General features: G+C 49.1%; 18 non-coding genes across 18 annotated transcripts; 12 read left to right on the plus strand and 6 right to left on the minus strand.

Annotated features, from left to right (window-relative positions):
* Positions 1–1,079: 1,079 nt before the first annotated feature.
* On the plus strand, positions 1,080–1,151 carry Trnap-ugg. Its single transcript has one exon. It is a non-coding gene; the product is annotated as a tRNA-Pro (tRNA).
* Positions 1,152–2,552: 1,401 nt separating this feature from the next.
* On the minus strand, positions 2,553–2,625 carry Trnav-uac. The gene has a single exon. It is a non-coding gene; the product is annotated as a tRNA-Val (tRNA).
* A 235-nt stretch (positions 2,626–2,860) lies between these two features.
* On the plus strand, positions 2,861–2,932 carry Trnap-cgg. Its single transcript has one exon. It is a non-coding gene; the product is annotated as a tRNA-Pro (tRNA).
* A 1,639-nt stretch (positions 2,933–4,571) lies between these two features.
* Positions 4,572–4,643, plus strand: Trnap-ugg. The gene has a single exon. It is a non-coding gene; the product is annotated as a tRNA-Pro (tRNA).
* Positions 4,644–6,045: 1,402 nt separating this feature from the next.
* Positions 6,046–6,118, minus strand: Trnav-uac. Its single transcript has one exon. It is a non-coding gene; the product is annotated as a tRNA-Val (tRNA).
* A 235-nt stretch (positions 6,119–6,353) lies between these two features.
* Positions 6,354–6,425, plus strand: Trnap-cgg. The gene has a single exon. It is a non-coding gene; the product is annotated as a tRNA-Pro (tRNA).
* A 1,639-nt stretch (positions 6,426–8,064) lies between these two features.
* On the plus strand, positions 8,065–8,136 carry Trnap-ugg. Its single transcript has one exon. It is a non-coding gene; the product is annotated as a tRNA-Pro (tRNA).
* Positions 8,137–9,548: 1,412 nt separating this feature from the next.
* On the minus strand, positions 9,549–9,621 carry Trnav-uac. The gene has a single exon. It is a non-coding gene; the product is annotated as a tRNA-Val (tRNA).
* A 235-nt stretch (positions 9,622–9,856) lies between these two features.
* Positions 9,857–9,928, plus strand: Trnap-cgg. The gene has a single exon. It is a non-coding gene; the product is annotated as a tRNA-Pro (tRNA).
* A 1,639-nt stretch (positions 9,929–11,567) lies between these two features.
* Positions 11,568–11,639, plus strand: Trnap-ugg. Its single transcript has one exon. It is a non-coding gene; the product is annotated as a tRNA-Pro (tRNA).
* A 1,408-nt stretch (positions 11,640–13,047) lies between these two features.
* Positions 13,048–13,120, minus strand: Trnav-uac. Its single transcript has one exon. It is a non-coding gene; the product is annotated as a tRNA-Val (tRNA).
* A 235-nt stretch (positions 13,121–13,355) lies between these two features.
* On the plus strand, positions 13,356–13,427 carry Trnap-cgg. The gene has a single exon. It is a non-coding gene; the product is annotated as a tRNA-Pro (tRNA).
* Positions 13,428–15,066: 1,639 nt separating this feature from the next.
* Trnap-ugg lies at positions 15,067–15,138 on the plus strand. The gene has a single exon. It is a non-coding gene; the product is annotated as a tRNA-Pro (tRNA).
* Positions 15,139–16,550: 1,412 nt separating this feature from the next.
* Trnav-uac lies at positions 16,551–16,623 on the minus strand. Its single transcript has one exon. It is a non-coding gene; the product is annotated as a tRNA-Val (tRNA).
* Positions 16,624–16,858: 235 nt separating this feature from the next.
* Trnap-cgg lies at positions 16,859–16,930 on the plus strand. The gene has a single exon. It is a non-coding gene; the product is annotated as a tRNA-Pro (tRNA).
* A 1,639-nt stretch (positions 16,931–18,569) lies between these two features.
* Trnap-ugg lies at positions 18,570–18,641 on the plus strand. The gene has a single exon. It is a non-coding gene; the product is annotated as a tRNA-Pro (tRNA).
* Positions 18,642–20,052: 1,411 nt separating this feature from the next.
* Trnav-uac lies at positions 20,053–20,125 on the minus strand. The gene has a single exon. It is a non-coding gene; the product is annotated as a tRNA-Val (tRNA).
* Positions 20,126–20,360: 235 nt separating this feature from the next.
* Trnap-cgg lies at positions 20,361–20,432 on the plus strand. Its single transcript has one exon. It is a non-coding gene; the product is annotated as a tRNA-Pro (tRNA).
* The last annotated feature ends 118 nt before the right edge of the window (positions 20,433–20,550 follow it).

Here is a 20,550-nt window from a genome sequence, read left to right on the forward strand (position 1 = left end):
GACGTGCTTATTACTATCGCTTTTGGAAGAACCAAGGCGCAGTATTCTAGTGTCGAACCGGTACTGCAAATTGGGATTAAGCAAAAATTTATTGTGTGGTCGAGCGACAGCTTCGGCTCGCTCTTCCTACATGATCGCTTCTTGTGCGGAATAATTCCTAGCTCGCCGATGGCTTCAGAGTTGGTCTTCTCGAAGTTTTGCTTTCGCACTGCATTCCGCAATCTTTTCGTTATGAGTTGTGTGCTTCGGTTTCCCGACTTTCTTGTGTTTAGTGCGTTTGGCTTCTCTTAACCCTTAGCCACCGCTTGCCGAAATTTCCACACTATCATCTGTCGATCTGCAGAGCTCGATGAAGGCATCGCGGCCGTTCCTGAGCTCGTGGAACGGTCGAATCTGTAGTTGTTTCCAGATCTCTCCCACACAACGGCCTCCCAGAAGCTTGGATTACAGAAGTACGCCACTACTCCCAGCCGGAGATTCACGATTGAAAGCAGAATGACATGAGCTACACGCAGCTCCGATTTTTTTTTTGTGTCTGACCTACTTTGAAAGACTTTGTAGTCGATTTACTTACTACTATCGCTGTTGGAAACCAGGTGATAACCGCACAGTATTCTAGAGACGATGAGGTAATGAAAATTTAGAATAAGTAAAACAGTATCAAAAGAAGTTGTGTGGTGGAGCAGCACATGCAATTCACGCTTCCTAGATATTCGTTACTGCATAGAATAATTCTTTTGTCTGCGGCGTCTTCAGTATCCGTCTTCTGGAAATTTTGCTTGCAGTATATTGTGCAATCTTTTCGTTATGAGTTGGTGCTTGGTTTCCCGATGTTCTTTTGTTTAGTGCATTCGCCTTCTCTTAACCCTGAGAAACCACATACCGAAACTGAGGCACTGCCGGCTGTTCATAAGCAGTGCTCGATGCAGTTATTTCGCTTTTTATTCGTTGCCTTTAATATTCTTCTCATCAGTGGTGAGTGCTGCCTGCAGAAAGCGTTTATCTTGCGAATTCACGTGAAAGTTTGTGTTCCCTGTGAGGCGCACTACTTGGGATTAACTTGACTGCTCCAGCCAGGTGGCTCGTTGGTCTAGGGGTATGATTCCTGCTTTGGGTGCAGGAGGTCCCGGGTTCAAATCCCGGACGAGCCCTAGCGTTTTGTGCAAACTGATCGCACGTCAGTGGCTGAGTCAGCGCAAAAAGCTCGCCGTCAATATCAAATGAACTTCTTATTCGATGTGAGCAATTGACACTCTGGTCCGACGCGTTAAAAAAAAAAAAAAAAAAAAAAAAAAAAAGTGGCTGGGGTACCTGGCTCTTACCCAGGAGGCCGGGGTTCGATTCCCGGTACCGGAAATGCGCATTTTGTTGCTCCTCTTATGCGACTTGGCCCGACTTAGCTCGACTGACGCTTGCAGAAAACTACGTTAAGTACGATTCGTGGTAACAAGTGACGGCGAGAGCGATGCGACACCTGTCCACCTCTTATCGAGGCACCTAACTGTGGTCAACAAAGCTGGAGGACTGCAAGACATTGCCACGGGGGCTGAATGCAGCTAACCACACTGCTTAGTGTCCTAACAGCGGAGACAGGTTCAAAAAAAAAAAAAAAAAAAAAAAAAAAATGGGTATAATTTCTGCTTAGGGTGCAGGAGGTCCCGGGTTCAAATCCCGGACGAGCCCTCGCGTTTTGTGCAAACTGATCGCACGTCAGTGGCTGAGTCAGCGCAAAAAGCTCGCCGTCAATATCAAACGAATTTCTTATTCGACGTGAGCAATTGACACTCTGGTCCGACGCGTGAAGGCGATTACGAAGGTTTCGGGTACAGGTGGTAGCAGATGCAATTTCCCAATCTAAAAACGAAAAAAAATTAAAAAAAAAAAAAAAAAAAGGGGGTATGATTCCTGCTTTGGGTGCAGGAGGTCCCGGGTTCAAATCCCGGACGAGCCCTGCCATTTTGACCGTGCTGAAGAGTAGGTGGAACTCAGCCCCGGTTGCAGCTCCTCAATGAAGAGTAGACGCCTGTTATAGCACGTGGATATAACAAGAATGCGGCACCAGTAAAGTACGTAGGTGGAATTCGGTAGAAAAGCAGACGGTAATTTTGCATGCAACGGAAAACAAGGTTGTCTTTGCGGGATATGTGCACCGTGAGTGGAGATTCAGCTTAATTGTGCGACAGTCTACCCTCATCTTACTAGCGACGGCAACAACCAAGGGGTGGCATGTAAGATTGAGCGTGGCTAAGAGTTTCTCATTATTAGTTAGCATCACACTTTGACAGAGCTGTGACAAGGCGAGTAGGGTGAGCTCAGGAAAGCCAGTAGCAAGCGCACTTGAAGTAGCCCTGAAGAACCGGATTATAAATTTTGCCAGCCATAATGGAGCTAGGGGCGTTCTCAGTTACCAAATACCGGTGCAATAAGAGAGCAACAGTATTTGACCGTAAAATGACGCCCTATCCGTCTAGCATACGACATTGCTTGTCTCTGCATACGCGGACGTCAGGTCATCTCGGAAATGAAATCCGAAATATAGATTAAAATTGTTGTGTTCCCGCCCGGGATCGAACCGGGGACCTTCTGCGTGTAAAGCAGACGTGATAACCGCTACACCACGGAAACGACGGTTCTTTTCATGTACCACCCGGAGACTCGTAATAGCAACAGTTTGTCTTCTGTGTTAGCAAGGGCATCGGCTACGAGCTCCCTCCGATTCGTGAAGTTCCTGTAGTAAAAGACGTCGATGGAAACAATCCAACCGCGACAGACAGGGAGAACGCTGGCTGAGCTGCAGCCCTACATGGTGAGACCATCAAAGGTGGCGTCATTCACATGCAGTGCGTTTTCGGAACGAATAGGCTCGTTGGTCTAGGGGTATGATTCCTGCTTCGGGTGCAGGAGGTCCCGGGTTCAAATCCCGGACGAGCCCTTGCGTTTTGTACAACGGTGCGGTAACAAATCGCATGGCGGCGGCTGTTTCGCGCATTTCCAGGCCTCCAAGTCAGCGCTAAAATCCGACAACCAGTTCTGAAACCGTTTCATGTTTCATTTGAGCCATGTGCACCCTGCTGATGGAACGTTTGAAGTTGATTTAAATGGTCACAGTAGAGATCGTAGCAAGTGTCTTGCTGAGTGCGACGAAAACGGGTTTCCGCCCGCAATCGAGCCGGGGACCTTCTGCGTGTTAGGCACGGCGCCTGGGCTCGGCGGCAGCTGCTGCTCTTTCCTTCCTTACGAGATACCGTCGATTCGCGCAGTCGTTATTGCAAAAGATGTCACCAAAGGCAATCGCTTCGTTAGCGGCACGGTGCCTGGGCTCGGCGGCAGCTCTACATGGAGGCACCAGCAGCCCAGCCAGGCCGCCGCCGGCACCGGCGCGCCACAGCCCAAGGAGTCGGCGGCCGCCCTGCAATGCCCCTGCCGTTGCATATTCCACCCGCCTCATATCCTCCCCATGTCTGACTCACTACCCCAAATGACACTGCAGTGGACGTGCTTATTACTATCGCTTTTGGAAGAACCAAGGCGCAGTATTCTAGTGTCGAACCGGTACTGCAAATTGGGATTAAGCAAAAATTTATTGTGTGGTCGAGCGACAGCTTCGGCTCGCTCTTCCTACATGATCGCTTCTTGTGCGGAATAATTCCTAGCTCGCCGATGGCTTCAGAGTTGGTCTTCTCGAAGTTTTGCTTTCGCACTGCATTCCGCAATCTTTTCGTTATGAGTTGTGTGCTTCGGTTTCCCGACTTTCTTGTGTTTAGTGCGTTTGGCTTCTCTTAACCCTTAGCCACCGCTTGCCGAAATTTCCACACTATCATCTGTCGATCTGCAGAGCTCGATGAAGGCATCGCGGCCGTTCCTGAGCTCGTGGAACGGTCGAATCTGTAGTTGTTTCCAGATCTCTCCCACACAACGGCCTCCCAGAAGCTTGGATTACAGAAGTACGCCACTACTCCCAGCCGGAGATTCACGATTGAAAGCAGAATGACATGAGCTACACGCAGCTCCGATTTTTTTTTTGTGTCTGACCTACTTTGAAAGACTTTGTAGTCGATTTACTTACTACTATCGCTGTTGGAAACCAGGTGATAACCGCACAGTATTCTAGAGACGATGAGGTAATGAAAATTTAGAATAAGTAAAACAGTATCAAAAGAAGTTGTGTGGTGGAGCAGCACATGCAATTCACGCTTCCTAGATATTCGTTACTGCATAGAATAATTCTTTTGTCTGCGGCGTCTTCAGTATCCGTCTTCTGGAAATTTTGCTTGCAGTATATTGTGCAATCTTTTCGTTATGAGTTGGTGCTTGGTTTCCCGATGTTCTTTTGTTTAGTGCATTCGCCTTCTCTTAACCCTGAGAAACCACATACCGAAACTGAGGCACTGCCGGCTGTTCATAAGCAGTGCTCGATGCAGTTATTTCGCTTTTTATTCGTTGCCTTTAATATTCTTCTCATCAGTGGTGAGTGCTGCCTGCAGAAAGCGTTTATCTTGCGAATTCACGTGAAAGTTTGTGTTCCCTGTGAGGCGCACTACTTGGGATTAACTTGACTGCTCCAGCCAGGTGGCTCGTTGGTCTAGGGGTATGATTCCTGCTTTGGGTGCAGGAGGTCCCGGGTTCAAATCCCGGACGAGCCCTAGCGTTTTGTGCAAACTGATCGCACGTCAGTGGCTGAGTCAGCGCAAAAAGCTCGCCGTCAATATCAAATGAACTTCTTATTCGATGTGAGCAATTGACACTCTGGTCCGACGCGTTAAAAAAAAAAAAAAAAAAAAAAAAAAAAAAAAAGTGGCTGGGGTACCTGGCTCTTACCCAGGAGGCCGGGGTTCGATTCCCGGTACCGGAAATGCGCATTTTGTTGCTCCTCTTATGCGACTTGGCCCGACTTAGCTCGACTGACGCTTGCAGAAAACTACGTTAAGTACGATTCGTGGTAACAAGTGACGGCGAGAGCGATGCGACACCTGTCCACCTCTTATCGAGGCACCTAACTGTGGTCAACAAAGCTGGAGGACTGCAAGACATTGCCACGGGGGCTGAATGCAGCTAACCACACTGCTTAGTGTCCTAACAGCGGAGACAGGTTCAAAAAAAAAAAAAAAAAAAAAAAAATGGGTATAATTCCTGCTTAGGGTGCAGGAGGTCCCGGGTTCAAATCCCGGACGAGCCCTCGCGTTTTGTGCAAACTGATCGCACGTCAGTGGCTGAGTCAGCGCAAAAAGCTCGCCGTCAATATCAAACGAATTTCTTATTCGACGTGAGCAATTGACACTCTGGTCCGACGCGTGAAGGCGATTACGAAGGTTTCGGGTACAGGTGGTAGCAGATGCAATTTCCCAATCTAAAAACGAAAAAAAATTAAAAAAAAAAAAAAAAAAAGGGGGTATGATTCCTGCTTTGGGTGCAGGAGGTCCCGGGTTCAAATCCCGGACGAGCCCTGCCATTTTGACCGTGCTGAAGAGTAGGTGGAACTCAGCCCCGGTTGCAGCTCCTCAATGAAGAGTAGACGCCTGTTATAGCACGTGGATATAACAAGAATGCGGCACCAGTAAAATACGTAGGTGGAATTCGGTAGAAAAGCAGACGGTAATTTTGCATGCAACGGAAAACAAGGTTGTCTTTGCGGGATATGTGCACCGTGAGTGGAGATTCAGCTTAATTGTGCGACAGTCTACCCTCATCTTACTAGCGACGGCAACAACCAAGGGGTGGCATGTAAGATTGAGCGTGGCTAAGAGTTTCTCATTATTAGTTAGCATCACACTTTGACAGAGCTGTGACAAGGCGAGTAGGGTGAGCTCAGGAAAGCCAGTAGCAAGCGCACTTGAAGTAGCCCTGAAGAACCGGATTATAAATTTTGCCAGCCATAATGGAGCTAGGGGCGTTCTCAGTTACCAAATACCGGTGCAATAAGAGAGCAACAGTATTTGACCGTAAAATGACGCCCTATCCGTCTAGCATACGACATTGCTTGTCTCTGCATACGCGGACGTCAGGTCATCTCGGAAATGAAATCCGAAATATAGATTAAAATTGTTGTGTTCCCGCCCGGGATCGAACCGGGGACCTTCTGCGTGTAAAGCAGACGTGATAACCGCTACACCACGGAAACGACGGTTCTTTTCATGTACCACCCGGAGACTCGTAATAGCAACAGTTTGTCTTCTGTGTTAGCAAGGGCATCGGCTACGAGCTCCCTCCGATTCGTGAAGTTCCTGTAGTAAAAGACGTCGATGGAAACAATCCAACCGCGACAGACAGGGAGAACGCTGGCTGAGCTGCAGCCCTACATGGTGAGACCATCAAAGGTGGCGTCATTCACATGCAGTGCGTTTTCGGAACGAATAGGCTCGTTGGTCTAGGGGTATGATTCCTGCTTCGGGTGCAGGAGGTCCCGGGTTCAAATCCCGGACGAGCCCTTGCGTTTTGTACAACGGTGCGGTAACAAATCGCATGGCGGCGGCTGTTTCGCGCATTTCCAGGCCTCCAAGTCAGCGCTAAAATCCGACAACCAGTTCTGAAACCGTTTCATGTTTCATTTGAGCCATGTGCACCCTGCTGATGGAACGTTTGAAGTTGATTTAAATGGTCACAGTAGAGATCGTAGCAAGTGTCTTGCTGAGTGCGACGAAAACGGGTTTCCGCCCGCAATCGAGCCGGGGACCTTCTGCGTGTTAGGCACGGCGCCTGGGCTCGGCGGCAGCTGCTGCTCTTTCCTTCCTTACGAGATACCGTCGATTCGCGCAGTCGTTATTGCAAAAGATGTCACCAAAGGCAATCGCTTCGTTAGCGGCACGGTGCCTGGGCTCGGCGGCAGCTCTACATGGAGGCACCAGCAGCCCAGCCAGGCCGCCGCCGGCACCGGCGCGCCACAGCCCAAGGAGTCGGCGGCCGCCCTGCAATGCCCCTGCCGTTGCATATTCCACCCGCCTCATATCCTCCCCATGTCTGACTCACTACCCCAAATGACACTGCAGTGGACGTGCTTATTACTATCGCTTTTGGAAGAACCAAGGCGCAGTATTCTAGTGTCGAACCGGTACTGCAAATTGGGATTAAGCAAAAATTTATTGTGTGGTCGAGCGACAGCTTCGGCTCGCTCTTCCTACATGATCGCTTCTTGTGCGGAATAATTCCTAGCTCGCCGATGGCTTCAGAGTTGGTCTTCTCGAAGTTTTGCTTTCGCACTGCATTCCGCAATCTTTTCGTTATGAGTTGTGTGCTTCGGTTTCCCGACTTTCTTGTGTTTAGTGCGTTTGGCTTCTCTTAACCCTTAGCCACCGCTTGCCGAAATTTCCACACTATCATCTGTCGATCTGCAGAGCTCGATGAAGGCATCGCGGCCGTTCCTGAGCTCGTGGAACGGTCGAATCTGTAGTTGTTTCCAGATCTCTCCCACACAACGGCCTCCCAGAAGCTTGGATTACAGAAGTACGCCACTACTCCCAGCCGGAGATTCACGATTGAAAGCAGAATGACATGAGCTACACGCAGCTCCGATTTTTTTTTTGTGTCTGACCTACTTTGAAAGACTTTGTAGTCGATTTACTTACTACTATCGCTGTTGGAAACCAGGTGATAACCGCACAGTATTCTAGAGACGATGAGGTAATGAAAATTTAGAATAAGTAAAACAGTATCAAAAGAAGTTGTGTGGTGGAGCAGCACATGCAATTCACGCTTCCTAGATATTCGTTACTGCATAGAATAATTCTTTTGTCTGCGGCGTCTTCAGTATCCGTCTTCTGGAAATTTTGCTTGCAGTATATTGTGCAATCTTTTCGTTATGAGTTGGTGCTTGGTTTCCCGATGTTCTTTTGTTTAGTGCATTCGCCTTCTCTTAACCCTGAGAAACCACATACCGAAACTGAGGCACTGCCGGCTGTTCATAAGCAGTGCTCGATGCAGTTATTTCGCTTTTTATTCGTTGCCTTTAATATTCTTCTCATCAGTGGTGAGTGCTGCCTGCAGAAAGCGTTTATCTTGCGAATTCACGTGAAAGTTTGTGTTCCCTGTGAGGCGCACTACTTGGGATTAACTTGACTGCTCCAGCCAGGTGGCTCGTTGGTCTAGGGGTATGATTCCTGCTTTGGGTGCAGGAGGTCCCGGGTTCAAATCCCGGACGAGCCCTAGCGTTTTGTGCAAACTGATCGCACGTCAGTGGCTGAGTCAGCGCAAAAAGCTCGCCGTCAATATCAAATGAACTTCTTATTCGATGTGAGCAATTGACACTCTGGTCCGACGCGTTAAAAAAAAAAAAAAAAAAAAAAAAAAAAAAAGTGGCTGGGGTACCTGGCTCTTACCCAGGAGGCCGGGGTTCGATTCCCGGTACCGGAAATGCGCATTTTGTTGCTCCTCTTATGCGACTTGGCCCGACTTAGCTCGACTGACGCTACGCTGACGCTTGCAGAAAACTACGTTAAGTACGATTCGTGGTAACAAGTGACGGCGAGAGCGATGCGACACCTGTCCACCTCTTATCGAGGCACCTAACTGTGGTCAACAAAGCTGGAGGACTGCAAGACATTGCCACGGGGGCTGAATGCAGCTAACCACACTGCTTAGTGTCCTAACAGCGGAGACAGGTTCAAAAAAAAAAAAAAAAAAAAAAAATGGGTATAATTCCTGCTTAGGGTGCAGGAGGTCCCGGGTTCAAATCCCGGACGAGCCCTCGCGTTTTGTGCAAACTGATCGCACGTCAGTGGCTGAGTCAGCGCAAAAAGCTCGCCGTCAATATCAAACGAATTTCTTATTCGACGTGAGCAATTGACACTCTGGTCCGACGCGTGAAGGCGATTACGAAGGTTTCGGGTACAGGTGGTAGCAGATGCAATTTCCCAATCTAAAAACGAAAAAAAATTAAAAAAAAAAAAAAAAAAAAAGGGGGTATGATTCCTGCTTTGGGTGCAGGAGGTCCCGGGTTCAAATCCCGGACGAGCCCTGCCATTTTGACCGTGCTGAAGAGTAGGTGGAACTCAGCCCCGGTTGCAGCTCCTCAATGAAGAGTAGACGCCTGTTATAGCACGTGGATATAACAAGAATGCGGCACCAGTAAAGTACGTAGGTGGAATTCGGTAGAAAAGCAGACGGTAATTTTGCATGCAACGGAAAACAAGGTTGTCTTTGCGGGATATGTGCACCGTGAGTGGAGATTCAGCTTAATTGTGCGACAGTCTACCCTCATCTTACTAGCGACGGCAACAACCAAGGGGTGGCATGTAAGATTGAGCGTGGCTAAGAGTTTCTCATTATTAGTTAGCATCACACTTTGACAGAGCTGTGACAAGGCGAGTAGGGTGAGCTCAGGAAAGCCAGTAGCAAGCGCACTTGAAGTAGCCCTGAAGAACCGGATTATAAATTTTGCCAGCCATAATGGAGCTAGGGGCGTTCTCAGTTACCAAATACCGGTGCAATAAGAGAGCAACAGTATTTGACCGTAAAATGACGCCCTATCCGTCTAGCATACGACATTGCTTGTCTCTGCATACGCGGACGTCAGGTCATCTCGGAAATGAAATCCGAAATATAGATTAAAATTGTTGTGTTCCCGCCCGGGATCGAACCGGGGACCTTCTGCGTGTAAAGCAGACGTGATAACCGCTACACCACGGAAACGACGGTTCTTTTCATGTACCACCCGGAGACTCGTAATAGCAACAGTTTGTCTTCTGTGTTAGCAAGGGCATCGGCTACGAGCTCCCTCCGATTCGTGAAGTTCCTGTAGTAAAAGACGTCGATGGAAACAATCCAACCGCGACAGACAGGGAGAACGCTGGCTGAGCTGCAGCCCTACATGGTGAGACCATCAAAGGTGGCGTCATTCACATGCAGTGCGTTTTCGGAACGAATAGGCTCGTTGGTCTAGGGGTATGATTCCTGCTTCGGGTGCAGGAGGTCCCGGGTTCAAATCCCGGACGAGCCCTTGCGTTTTGTACAACGGTGCGGTAACAAATCGCATGGCGGCGGCTGTTTCGCGCATTTCCAGGCCTCCAAGTCAGCGCTAAAATCCGACAACCAGTTCTGAAACCGTTTCATGTTTCATTTGAGCCATGTGCACCCTGCTGATGGAACGTTTGAAGTTGATTTAAATGGTCACAGTAGAGATCGTAGCAAGTGTCTTGCTGAGTGCGACGAAAACGGGTTTCCGCCCGCAATCGAGCCGGGGACCTTCTGCGTGTTAGGCACGGCGCCTGGGCTCGGCGGCAGCTGCTGCTCTTTCCTTCCTTACGAGATACCGTCGATTCGCGCAGTCGTTATTGCAAAAGATGTCACCAAAGGCAATCGCTTCGTTAGCGGCACGGTGCCTGGGCTCGGCGGCAGCTCTACATGGAGGCACCAGCAGCCCAGCCAGGCCGCCGCCGGCACCGGCGCGCCACAGCCCAAGGAGTCGGCGGCCGCCCTGCAATGCCCCTGCCGTTGCATATTCCACCCGCCTCATATCCTCCCCATGTCTGACTCACTACCCCAAATGACACTGCAGTGGACGTGCTTATTACTATCGCTTTTGGAAGAACCAAGGCGCAGTATTCTAGTGTCGAACCGGTACTGCAAATTGGGATTAAGCAAAAATTTATTGTGTGGTCGAGCGACAGCTTCGGCTCGCTCTTCCTACATGATCGCTTCTTGTGCGGAATAATTCCTAGCTCGCCGATGGCTTCAGAGTTGGTCTTCTCGAAGTTTTGCTTTCGCACTGCATTCCGCAATCTTTTCGTTATGAGTTGTGTGCTTCGGTTTCCCGACTTTCTTGTGTTTAGTGCGTTTGGCTTCTCTTAACCCTTAGCCACCGCTTGCCGAAATTTCCACACTATCATCTGTCGATCTGCAGAGCTCGATGAAGGCATCGCGGCCGTTCCTGAGCTCGTGGAACGGTCGAATCTGTAGTTGTTTCCAGATCTCTCCCACACAACGGCCTCCCAGAAGCTTGGATTACAGAAGTACGCCACTACTCCCAGCCGGAGATTCACGATTGAAAGCAGAATGACATGAGCTACACGCAGCTCCGATTTTTTTTTTGTGTCTGACCTACTTTGAAAGACTTTGTAGTCGATTTACTTACTACTATCGCTGTTGGAAACCAGGTGATAACCGCACAGTATTCTAGAGACGATGAGGTAATGAAAATTTAGAATAAGTAAAACAGTATCAAAAGAAGTTGTGTGGTGGAGCAGCACATGCAATTCACGCTTCCTAGATATTCGTTACTGCATAGAATAATTCTTTTGTCTGCGGCGTCTTCAGTATCCGTCTTCTGGAAATTTTGCTTGCAGTATATTGTGCAATCTTTTCGTTATGAGTTGGTGCTTGGTTTCCCGATGTTCTTTTGTTTAGTGCATTCGCCTTCTCTTAACCCTGAGAAACCACATACCGAAACTGAGGCACTGCCGGCTGTTCATAAGCAGTGCTCGATGCAGTTATTTCGCTTTTTATTCGTTGCCTTTAATATTCTTCTCATCAGTGGTGAGTGCTGCCTGCAGAAAGCGTTTATCTTGCGAATTCACGTGAAAGTTTGTGTTCCCTGTGAGGCGCACTACTTGGGATTAACTTGACTGCTCCAGCCAGGTGGCTCGTTGGTCTAGGGGTATGATTCCTGCTTTGGGTGCAGGAGGTCCCGGGTTCAAATCCCGGACGAGCCCTAGCGTTTTGTGCAAACTGATCGCACGTCAGTGGCTGAGTCAGCGCAAAAAGCTCGCCGTCAATATCAAATGAACTTCTTATTCGATGTGAGCAATTGACACTCTGGTCCGACGCGTAAAAAAAAAAAAAAATAAAAAAAAAAAAAGTGGCTGGGGTACCTGGCTCTCACCCAGGAGGCCGGGGTTCGATTCCCGGTACCGGAAATGCGCATTTTGTTGCTCCTCTTATGCGACTTGGCCCGACTTAGCTCGACTGACGCTACGCTGACGCTTGCAGAAAACTACGTTAAGTACGATTCGTGGTAACAAGTGACGGCGAGAGCGATGCGACACCTGTCCACCTCTTATCGAGGCACCTAACTGTGGTCAACAAAGCTGGAGGACTGCAAGACATTGCCACGGGGGCTGAATGCAGCTAACCACACTGCTTAGTGTCCTAACAGCGGAGACAGGTTCAAAAAAAAAAAAAAAAAAAAAAAAATGGGTATAATTCCTGCTTAGGGTGCAGGAGGTCCCGGGTTCAAATCCCGGACGAGCCCTCGCGTTTTGTGCAAACTGATCGCACGTCAGTGGCTGAGTCAGCGCAAAAAGCTCGCCGTCAATATCAAACGAATTTCTTATTCGACGTGAGCAATTGACACTCTGGTCCGACGCGTGAAGGCGATTACGAAGGTTTCGGGTACAGGTGGTAGCAGATGCAATTTCCCAATCTAAAAACGAAAAAAAATTAAAAAAAAAAAAAAAAAAAGGGGGTATGATTCCTGCTTTGGGTGCAGGAGGTCCCGGGTTCAAATCCCGGACGAGCCCTGCCATTTTGACCGTGCTGAAGAGTAGGTGGAACTCAGCCCCGGTTGCAGCTCCTCAATGAAGAGTAGACGCCTGTTATAGCACGTGGATATAACAAGAATGCGGCACCAGTAAAGTACGTAGGTGGAATTCGGTAGAAAAGCAGACGGTAATTTTGCATGCAACGGAAAACAAGGTTGTCTTTGCGGGATATGTGCACCGTGAGTGGAGATTCAGCTTAATTGTGCGACAGTCTACCCTCATCTTACTAGCGACGGCAACAACCAAGGGGTGGCATGTAAGATTGAGCGTGGCTAAGAGTTTCTCATTATTAGTTAGCATCACACTTTGACAGAGCTGTGACAAGGCGAGTAGGGTGAGCTCAGGAAAGCCAGTAGCAAGCGCACTTGAAGTAGCCCTGAAGAACCGGATTATAAATTTTGCCAGCCATAATGGAGCTAGGGGCGTTCTCAGTTACCAAATACCGGTGCAATAAGAGAGCAACAGTATTTGACCGTAAAATGACGCCCTATCCGTCTAGCATACGACATTGCTTGTCTCTGCATACGCGGACGTCAGGTCATCTCGGAAATGAAATCCGAAATATAGATTAAAATTGTTGTGTTCCCGCCCGGGATCGAACCGGGGACCTTCTGCGTGTAAAGCAGACGTGATAACCGCTACACCACGGAAACGACGGTTCTTTTCATGTACCACCCGGAGACTCGTAATAGCAACAGTTTGTCTTCTGTGTTAGCAAGGGCATCGGCTACGAGCTCCCTCCGATTCGTGAAGTTCCTGTAGTAAAAGACGTCGATGGAAACAATCCAACCGCGACAGACAGGGAGAACGCTGGCTGAGCTGCAGCCCTACATGGTGAGACCATCAAAGGTGGCGTCATTCACATGCAGTGCGTTTTCGGAACGAATAGGCTCGTTGGTCTAGGGGTATGATTCCTGCTTCGGGTGCAGGAGGTCCCGGGTTCAAATCCCGGACGAGCCCTTGCGTTTTGTACAACGGTGCGGTAACAAATCGCATGGCGGCGGCTGTTTCGCGCATTTCCAGGCCTCCAAGTCAGCGCTAAAATCCGACAACCAGTTCTGAAACCGTTTCATGTTTCATTTGAGCCATGTGCACCCTGCTGATGGAACGTTTGAAGTTGATTTAAATGGTCACAGTAGAGATCGTAGCAAGTGTCTTGCTGAGTGCGACGAAAACGGGTTTCCGCCCGCAATCGAGCCGGGGACCTTCTGCGTGTTAGGCACGGCGCCTGGGCTCGGCGGCAGCTGCTGCTCTTTCCTTCCTTACGAGATACCGTCGATTCGCGCAGTCGTTATTGCAAAAGATGTCACCAAAGGCAATCGCTTCGTTAGCGGCACGGTGCCTGGGCTCGGCGGCAGCTCTACATGGAGGCACCAGCAGCCCAGCCAGGCCGCCGCCGGCACCGGCGCGCCACAGCCCAAGGAGTCGGCGGCCGCCCTGCAATGCCCCTGCCGTTGCATATTCCACCCGCCTCATATCCTCCCCATGTCTGACTCACTACCCCAAATGACACTGCAGTGGACGTGCTTATTACTATCGCTTTTGGAAGAACCAAGGCGCAGTATTCTAGTGTCGAACCGGTACTGCAAATTGGGATTAAGCAAAAATTTATTGTGTGGTCGAGCGACAGCTTCGGCTCGCTCTTCCTACATGATCGCTTCTTGTGCGGAATAATTCCTAGCTCGCCGATGGCTTCAGAGTTGGTCTTCTCGAAGTTTTGCTTTCGCACTGCATTCCGCAATCTTTTCGTTATGAGTTGTGTGCTTCGGTTTCCCGACTTTCTTGTGTTTAGTGCGTTTGGCTTCTCTTAACCCTTAGCCACCGCTTGCCGAAATTTCCACACTATCATCTGTCGATCTGCAGAGCTCGATGAAGGCATCGCGGCCGTTCCTGAGCTCGTGGAACGGTCGAATCTGTAGTTGTTTCCAGATCTCTCCCACACAACGGCCTCCCAGAAGCTTGGATTACAGAAGTACGCCACTACTCCCAGCCGGAGATTCACGATTGAAAGCAGAATGACATGAGCTACACGCAGCTCCGATTTTTTTTTTGTGTCTGACCTACTTTGAAAGACTTTGTAGTCGATTTACTTACTACTATCGCTGTTGGAAACCAGGTGATAACCGCACAGTATTCTAGAGACGATGAGGTAATGAAAATTTAGAATAAGTAAAACAGTATCAAAAGAAGTTGTGTGGTGGAGCAGCACATGCAATTCACGCTTCCTAGATATTCGTTACTGCATAGAATAATTCTTTTGTCTGCGGCGTCTTCAGTATCCGTCTTCTGGAAATTTTGCTTGCAGTATATTGTGCAATCTTTTCGTTATGAGTTGGTGCTTGGTTTCCCGATGTTCTTCTGTTTAGTGCATTCGCCTTCTCTTAACCCTGAGAAACCACATACCGAAACTGAGGCACTGCCGGCTGTTCATAAGCAGTGCTCGATGCAGTTATTTCGCTTTTTATTCGTTGCCTTTAATATTCTTCTCATCAGTGGTGAGTGCTGCCTGCAGAAAGCGTTTATCTTGCGAATTCACGTGAAAGTTTGTGTTCCCTGTGAGGCGCACTACTTGGGATTAACTTGACTGCTCCAGCCAGGTGGCTCGTTGGTCTAGGGGTATGATTCCTGCTTTGGGTGCAGGAGGTCCCGGGTTCAAATCCCGGACGAGCCCTAGCGTTTTGTGCAAACTGATCGCACGTCAGTGGCTGAGTCAGCGCAAAAAGCTCGCCGTCAATATCAAATGAACTTCTTATTCGATGTGAGCAATTGACACTCTGGTCCGACGCGTTAAAAAAAAAAAAAAAAAAAAAAAAAAAAAAAGTGGCTGGGGTACCTGGCTCTTACCCAGGAGGCCGGGGTTCGATTCCCGGTACCGGAAATGCGCATTTTGTTGCTCCTCTTATGCGACTTGGCCCGACTTAGCTCGACTGACGCTACGCTGACGCTTGCAGAAAACTACGTTAAGTACGATTCGTGGTAACAAGTGACGGCGAGAGCGATGCGACACCTGTCCACCTCTTATCGAGGCACCTAACTGTGGTCAACAAAGCTGGAGGACTGCAAGACATTGCCACGGGGGCTGAATGCAGCTAACCACACTGCTTAGTGTCCTAACAGCGGAGACAGGTTCAAAAAAAAAAAAAAAAAAAAAAAAATGGGTATAATTCCTGCTTAGGGTGCAGGAGGTCCCGGGTTCAAATCCCGGACGAGCCCTCGCGTTTTGTGCAAACTGATCGCACGTCAGTGGCTGAGTCAGCGCAAAAAGCTCGCCGTCAATATCAAACGAATTTCTTATTCGACGTGAGCAATTGACACTCTGGTCCGACGCGTGAAGGCGATTACGAAGGTTTCGGGTACAGGTGGTAGCAGATGCAATTTCCCAATCTAAAAACGAAAAAAAATTAAAAAAAAAAAAAAAAAAAAGGGGGTATGATTCCTGCTTTGGGTGCAGGAGGTCCCGGGTTCAAATCCCGGACGAGCCCTGCCATTTTGACCGTGCTGAAGAGTAGGTGGAACTCAGCCCCGGTTGCAGCTCCTCAATGAAGAGTAGACGCCTGTTATAGCACGTGGATATAACAAGAATGCGGCACCAGTAAAGTACGTAGGTGGAATTCGGTAGAAAAGCAGACGGTAATTTTGCATGCAACGGAAAACAAGGTTGTCTTTGCGGGATATGTGCACCGTGAGTGGAGATTCAGCTTAATTGTGCGACAGTCTACCCTCATCTTACTAGCGACGGCAACAACCAAGGGGTGGCATGTAAGATTGAGCGTGGCTAAGAGTTTCTCATTATTAGTTAGCATCACACTTTGACAGAGCTGTGACAAGGCGAGTAGGGTGAGCTCAGGAAAGCCAGTAGCAAGCGCACTTGAAGTAGCCCTGAAGAACCGGATTATAAATTTTGCCAGCCATAATGGAGCTAGGGGCGTTCTCAGTTACCAAATACCGGTGCAATAAGAGAGCAACAGTATTTGACCGTAAAATGACGCCCTATCCGTCTAGCATACGACATTGCTTGTCTCTGCATACGCGGACGTCAGGTCATCTCGGAAATGAAATCCGAAATATAGATTAAAATTGTTGTGTTCCCGCCCGGGATCGAACCGGGGACCTTCTGCGTGTAAAGCAGACGTGATAACCGCTACACCACGGAAACGACGGTTCTTTTCATGTACCACCCGGAGACTCGTAATAGCAACAGTTTGTCTTCTGTGTTAGCAAGGGCATCGGCTACGAGCTCCCTCCGATTCGTGAAGTTCCTGTAGTAAAAGACGTCGATGGAAACAATCCAACCGCGACAGACAGGGAGAACGCTGGCTGAGCTGCAGCCCTACATGGTGAGACCATCAAAGGTGGCGTCATTCACATGCAGTGCGTTTTCGGAACGAATAGGCTCGTTGGTCTAGGGGTATGATTCCTGCTTCGGGTGCAGGAGGTCCCGGGTTCAAATCCCGGACGAGCCCTTGCGTTTTGTACAACGGTGCGGTAACAAATCGCATGGCGGCGGCTGTTTCGCGCATTTCCAGGCCTCCAAGTCAGCGCTAAAATCCGACAACCAGTTCTGAAACCGTTTCATGTTTCATTTGAGCCATGTGCACCCTGCTGATGGAACGTTTGAAGTTGATTTAAATGGTCACAGTAGAGATCGTAGCAAGTGTCTTGCTGAGTGCGACGAAAACGGGTTTCCGCCCGCAATCGAGCCGGGGACCTTCTGCGTGTTAGGCACGGCGCCTGGGCTCGGCGGCAGCTGCTGCTCTTTCCTTCCTTACGAGATACCGTCGATTCGCGCAGTCGTTATTGCAAAAGATGTCACCAAAGGCAATCGCTTCGTTAGCGGCACGGTGCCTGGGCTCGGCGGCAGCTCTACATGGAGGCACCAGCAGCCCAGCCAGGCCGCCGCCGGCACCGGCGCGCCACAGCCCAAGGAGTCGGCGGCCGCCCTGCAATGCCCCTGCCGTTGCATATTCCACCCGCCTCATATCCTCCCCATGTCTGACTCACTACCCCAAATGACACTGCAGTGGACGTGCTTATTACTATCGCTTTTGGAAGAACCAAGGCGCAGTATTCTAGTGTCGAACCGGTACTGCAAATTGGGATTAAGCAAAAATTTATTGTGTGGTCGAGCGACAGCTTCGGCTCGCTCTTCCTACATGATCGCTTCTTGTGCGGAATAATTCCTAGCTCGCCGATGGCTTCAGAGTTGGTCTTCTCGAAGTTTTGCTTTCGCACTGCATTCCGCAATCTTTTCGTTATGAGTTGTGTGCTTCGGTTTCCCGACTTTCTTGTGTTTAGTGCGTTTGGCTTCTCTTAACCCTTAGCCACCGCTTGCCGAAATTTCCACACTATCATCTGTCGATCTGCAGAGCTCGATGAAGGCATCGCGGCCGTTCCTGAGCTCGTGGAACGGTCGAATCTGTAGTTGTTTCCAGATCTCTCCCACACAACGGCCTCCCAGAAGCTTGGATTACAGAAGTACGCCACTACTCCCAGCCGGAGATTCACGATTGAAAGCAGAATGACATGAGCTACACGCAGCTCCGATTTTTTTTTTGTGTCTGACCTACTTTGAAAGACTTTGTAGTCGATTTACTTACTACTATCGCTGTTGGAAACCAGGTGATAACCGCACAGTATTCTAGAGACGATGAGGTAATGAAAATTTAGAATAAGTAAAACAGTATCAAAAGAAGTTGTGTGGTGGAGCAGCACATGCAATTCACGCTTCCTAGATATTCGTTACTGCATAGAATAATTCTTTTGTCTGCGGCGTCTTCAGTATCCGTCTTCTGGAAATTTTGCTTGCAGTATATTGTGCAATCTTTTCGTTATGAGTTGGTGCTTGGTTTCCCGATGTTCTTTTGTTTAGTGCATTCGCCTTCTCTTAACCCTGAGAAACCACATACCGAAACTGAGGCACTGCCGGCTGTTCATAAGCAGTGCTCGATGCAGTTATTTCGCTTTTTATTCGTTGCCTTTAATATTCTTCTCATCAGTGGTGAGTGCTGCCTGCAGAAAGCGTTTATCTTGCGAATTCACGTGAAAGTTTGTGTTCCCTGTGAGGCGCACTACTTGGGATTAACTTGACTGCTCCAGCCAGGTGGCTCGTTGGTCTAGGGGTATGATTCCTGCTTTGGGTGCAGGAGGTCCCGGGTTCAAATCCCGGACGAGCCCTAGCGTTTTGTGCAAACTGATCGCACGTCAGTGGCTGAGTCAGCGCAAAAAGCTCGCCGTCAATATCAAATGAACTTCTTATTCGATGTGAGCAATTGACACTCTGGTCCGACGCGTAAAAAAAAAAAAAAATAAAAAAAAAAAAAGTGGCTGGGGTACCTGGCTCTCACCCAGGAGGCCGGGGTTCGATTCCCGGTACCGGAAATGCGCATTTTGTTGCTCCTCTTATGCGACTTGGCCCGACTTAGCTCGACTGACGCTACGCTGACGCTTGCAGAAAACTACGTTAAGTACGATTCGTGGTAACAAGTGACGGCGAGAGCGATGCGACACCTGTCCACCTCTTATCGAGGCACCTAACTGTGGTCAACAAAGCTGGAGGACTGCAAGACATTGCCACGGGGGCTGAATGCAGCTAACCACACTGCTTAGTGTCCTAACAGCGGAGACAGGTTCAAAAAAAAAAAAAAAAAAAAAAAAAATGGGTATAATTCCTGCTTAGGGTGCAGGAGGTCCCGGGTTCAAATCCCGGACGAGCCCTCGCGTTTTGTGCAAACTGATCGCACGTCAGTGGCTGAGTCAGCGCAAAAAGCTCGCCGTCAATATCAAACGAATTTCTTATTCGACGTGAGCAATTGACACTCTGGTCCGACGCGTGAAGGCGATTACGAAGGTTTCGGGTACAGGTGGTAGCAGATGCAATTTCCCAATCTAAAAACGAAAAAAAATTAAAAAAAAAAAAAAAAAAAAAGGGGGTATGATTCCTGCTTTGGGTGCAGGAGGTCCCGGGTTCAAATCCCGGACGAGCCCTGCCATTTTGACCGTGCTGAAGAGTAGGTGGAACTCAGCCCCGGTTGCAGCTCCTCAATGAAGAGTAGACGCCTGTTATAGCACGTGGATATAACAAGAATGCGGCACCAGTAAAGTACGTAGGTGGAATTCGGTAGAAAAGCAGACGGTAATTTTGCATGCAACGGAAAACAAGGTTGTCTTTGCGGGATATGTGCACCGTGAGTGGAGATTCAGCTTAATTGTGCGACAGTCTACCCTCATCTTACTAGCGACGGCAACAACCAAGGGGTGGCATGTAAGATTGAGCGTGGCTAAGAGTTTCTCATTATTAGTTAGCATCACACTTTGACAGAGCTGTGACAAGGCGAGTAGGGTGAGCTCAGGAAAGCCAGTAGCAAGCGCACTTGAAGTAGCCCTGAAGAACCGGATTATAAATTTTGCCAGCCATAATGGAGCTAGGGGCGTTCTCAGTTACCAAATACCGGTGCAATAAGAGAGCAACAGTATTTGACCGTAAAATGACGCCCTATCCGTCTAGCATACGACATTGCTTGTCTCTGCATACGCGGACGTGAGGTCATCTCGGAAATGAAATCCGAAATATAGATTAAAATTGTTGTGTTCCCGCCCGGGATCGAACCGGGGACCTTCTGCGTGTAAAGCAGACGTGATAACCGCTACACCACGGAAACGACGGTTCTTTTCATGTACCACCCGGAGACTCGTAATAGCAACAGTTTGTCTTCTGTGTTAGCAAGGGCATCGGCTACGAGCTCCCTCCGATTCGTGAAGTTCCTGTAGTAAAAGACGTCGATGGAAACAATCCAACCGCGACAGACAGGGAGAACGCTGGCTGAGCTGCAGCCCTACATGGTGAGACCATCAAAGGTGGCGTCATTCACATGCAGTGCGTTTTCGGAACGAATAGGCTCGTTGGTCTAGGGGTATGATTCCTGCTTCGGGTGCAGGAGGTCCCGGGTTCAAATCCCGGACGAGCCCTTGCGTTTTGTACAACGGTGCGGTAACAAATCGCATGGCGGCGGCTGTTTCGCGCATTTCCAGGCCTCCAAGTCAGCGCTAAAATCCGACAACCAGTTCTGAAACCGTTTCATGTTTC

Source organism: Schistocerca piceifrons, unplaced genomic scaffold (assembly GCF_021461385.2).
Source record: "Schistocerca piceifrons isolate TAMUIC-IGC-003096 unplaced genomic scaffold, iqSchPice1.1 HiC_scaffold_526, whole genome shotgun sequence".
NCBI lineage: Eukaryota > Metazoa > Arthropoda > Insecta > Orthoptera > Acrididae > Schistocerca > Schistocerca piceifrons.